A 3,857-nucleotide genomic window follows, 5' to 3' on the forward strand; every position below is an offset into this window, starting at 1 on the left:
ATCAGCGTTCGTTCCCCGGGTCTGAGGATAAAAACGTATCGCAGGATAAAAACAATAGCTAAGGAAGAAAGTCCTGTCACGCGTCGTACTGCCGCCGCGGCGAAAACTTAAAACGAAAAATTTCTGCTTGTGACGCAAAATCGTTTTTGCGGCACCCAGACTTTTGGTCGTGAACGCCGTAGGGAGAAGGAACGCACAAACGGTATTTCTTTTTGTAATTCCAGTCGTTTCATTCGGATTTGACGTGACTCGTAGTCTGCCGGGGCTCGCAGGCTCCGCGATTCCGCGCTCAACCCTCTTTCCACTCCCACCGATTTTCCACCCCGTACACACCAATCTGACAGACCAGCCAGCGACTGTCAATCATCGAGGAATAAAACCAGGCCCGTGTGTATATAAATTGATACACGGTAATTGACAACGGCTTATTATATATCTGTCAGTCAAACGATTTCGATTAAGTCGTACACACGCTGTCTATAGACAGAAAGAAAGAAAAAAAGGAAAGATAACAGGTGGATAAGTTCTCATACAGAAGGATGAATCGCAAATCGAACCTCGCTTCGCTACCGCTTCTGCTGCTCGTTGCTTGTTTTATTATCCTTTGCCCTGCTTTTTTTTTCTTCCTTTCCTTCTCTCTTTCCCGCTAGCGCTCCATATTTTTCTTCCACGCGAATGAAAACCAGGTCTGCCTTCGGTATATACGGACAGGTCAACGTAGCTGTTTCAATAGAAATCAAGTTGTCCGGACGAAGACAGCAGAAATAACGACACGAATGTTAGACAGGTTAAAGCGTTTTATCAACGAGACGATATAAAATCGCGAACGTACGAATAACGGAGTGTCCTCGATCCTCTCGACCGAATACAGCTTCCGTACGATTTAACGCGGCATTCGATGGAAATCGTCTCGTTGCGTCGAGTTTAGCCGCGTTTACAGAATATTCTGTCTTCCGTATTGTATAAAGAGGATTTATAATAGAAACACGAGGTTATCCAGGATCGTGAAATGCGAAGCAGATCTTTCATTTTAAAACACGATATAAGAGCTAAGATTTTAATAAATATCCACAAAAATTTTGTGCGAATCGAGAATTGCGAATCGCGATATTCGACGAACAAGTTCACCCGAGTTTTAGGCGTTGAAATACTAAGCGTACGGTTTGATAAATCTTCTGAAAATGTTTGTTAAATTGAATAATTGGGAATCGAGAATCGTAGTCTCTAGTAGATCGAAACAAATTCTTTAGATTTCATGCGTATTCGAGATACTCGTAGATAATAATATTTGAAAAAGATTCTGGAAAATGTTTGTCGGATTCAAAGATCTCGAATCGACGTCTCTGTGGATAAGGTTCTCCGTCGAGTTAGCGGTAAAAATTGACGGTAGCCTCGAATGCGAGTCCTTGTCCCGTTTCGTTCGCGTCTTTCGAATTAGTTCATTTTTCCGTGCGATTAAATCGACGAACGGTCCGGTTCGGCGCAGTCACGGGAAAAGAAATCCAATTAATTCGAAGATGATGTACAAACCGGCGGATAGAAGGAGGAAGAAAAACGAGAAGCAACCGAGGGCAGAGAAAAATCTAACGGGAGAAGAAAGAAGGGATTAAACAAGCTTTGGCGTTCGTTGAAAAAGGTACCGGAACAACAAGAATGAAACGCGCTAAAACTCTCCTCGTTTCCAGCGAGCGGCCATGGTTCTGTGAAGAAAAATTCTTTGTTATCCGTAGCGGAGGGATTAAACGCAACGGTGCTCGAGTCACCGAACAATTGAACAGAAGAGTCTGCCCTCCTCGTATAAACCGTGTCACGAAACTCGACTTCCGAGCTTTATCATTTAACCCAAGAGCATTTCTAAATAGACCTCAAAGACGCTCTTCGAGCGGAAGAATCGATGAATGAAAAGAGAATCAACCAACGATCGAGGCAACGTTAAATGCGCTGGTTTTCGTAGAACCACGTGTGAAATCAACTTACGTGTGTATGCGCTACGCGTACATGGAACACCGTGTAATCTGTTTTTCCTTCTTTATTCTTAAATTAAACGCGGCAAAACGCGTCGCATCGAAGATAACGCGTCACAAACCGAGACCACGAAGGAACAGCGCTGAAAGAAGACTTAACATTATACAAGGTATTCGTGGCACAAAGGGTCCTTTGTCAGCGAGATTTGCCCACCTAACAACAGGTTCATAAAGTGGGCATGAAACTCTTCCAGGCTACGTTCCGTCGTCCGCTGTTTTTTCCATCTCAAAGGATGTACATGGAACTGTACGGCGGACAATTTTCCCGTCGAGCAAATAGCGGTTGGAAAAAGCTGAGACGTAGACTCAAGCGAAATACGGGATCGTTGAATCGATAAGGTCGTATATCTGAAGTATATAATAATATTCCAAGAGGATATTAAATATTTATGTATAGAAAATCGAGGTCTGAAAAGAAACTTTCATAACCGTGGCACAGAAAATATTCCATCGAGAAAGATCGTCAAGGTGTTATACGACCTAATAAAGGATTGGTCATTATATCAGGATTTTCTGAGGATAATAAATGATCCGAGAGAAAAGTACCATTGGAAAGGGAACCCTTCTTAATCGTGTTCTATCATTTCACGAGATCTCCGGAAGGAATCCTAATCGAAATCGTGTTTTTACACAGGTAAACGAATCGGCCGGCAACATCGACGAAACGAATCCGAAACGATTCATCGATTGAAAGGATAAGGCTTTTGTAGGAGCCTCGAAACAGAAGCTTCTGCAACGGGCTGTTGCTAATGACGCGTCAGCTCGACTACTTTATTTAGACAAGTTTGCCACCCTATCGGGAACAACCCTTTTACTCGGTGCACCCTTTTCGAAATCGACCCCTCCTCTAGACAGATAATTTCATACGGATCTCATTCGCGTGCTCTGCGTGAAATTCATGCTCGTTGATCCAGCAGCAGCCGCTCATTTATTTCGAAAGAAAAGGATCGTAGGGCGAAAGGGGGATAGAAAGCAGGAAATAGCAGTCGAAGAAAAATGACCCGGGTCTAACGGCACACCCTACAAATGTGACCACCGTGTGACTGATGTCCACGAATAATTCCTGTCCGCGAAATGGGAAATCGTTCTCGGTGCGGGAACGCTTGTCGCTGGAAATTGATTATGTAAGCGTCACGGAGAACCTCCAAGAAGATCGATAATTGTATTTTCGACTTTAAAGTCACAAATTTATACGAGACATTACCCTTATAAAATAGATTCAGTCCGTTTCACCGTTAACAACTTTCAACCGACATTTTCATCGGATTCTCTCACCTCCAGTGAAGCTTAACGAAAACACCGATGCTTTGGAATAACGATGAACAGCGTCGGAAACGATGGAAAGAAAAGGCCAAGGTGCTCGAAAGAAAGAGACGAATCGCCTGGAACGTGGCAATCGAGTTTCGCGAGTCCTTGGAACAACCTCGCGTCGCGCGACGCCTCGTCGATGGCAAAAGGGATTCGTTAAAAAGTTTATCGACAATTCCTGCCCGTTTATTTCCTCGCAATTTCTTTGAATACAATCGTTCGATCCACTTTTAAAGCACGTCCACGATAAGCAAGAGAGAGAGAGAGAGAGAGAGAGAGAGGAGAAAGGAAGAATAATAAGAAAAAAACAAGGGAATACTATAATGGATGTACCCGGTCAGATTCTTTCAGCTCTTCCTCGTTCCATTTTTCGCGAAGGTCCTGCAGGGATTTCTACGCTGCTTCTTCTTGTTCTCCTCTACGAGAAACGTAATTGGACAGGGAAATACGAGAAGCTGGGTCGTGGATCGCCTTGCCAGGTGGAGGAGCTCTGCCCCCTTTTCTTCTCCGCCTCTCCGGTTACCG

The 3,857-nt window shown here is 44.0% G+C and overlaps 1 protein-coding gene across 1 annotated transcript in view; it reads left to right on the forward strand.

Moving 5' to 3' along the window:
- LOC100745935 (discoidin domain-containing receptor 2-like) overlaps positions 1–3,857 on the forward strand; it is a 92,877-nt gene that overhangs the window by 53,385 nt on the left and 35,635 nt on the right. The gene's annotated exons all lie outside the window — the stretch shown is intronic.

This window comes from Bombus impatiens, unplaced genomic scaffold (assembly GCF_000188095.3).
Source record: "Bombus impatiens unplaced genomic scaffold, BIMP_2.2 scf_0197, whole genome shotgun sequence".
Taxonomy (NCBI): domain Eukaryota; kingdom Metazoa; phylum Arthropoda; class Insecta; order Hymenoptera; family Apidae; genus Bombus; species Bombus impatiens.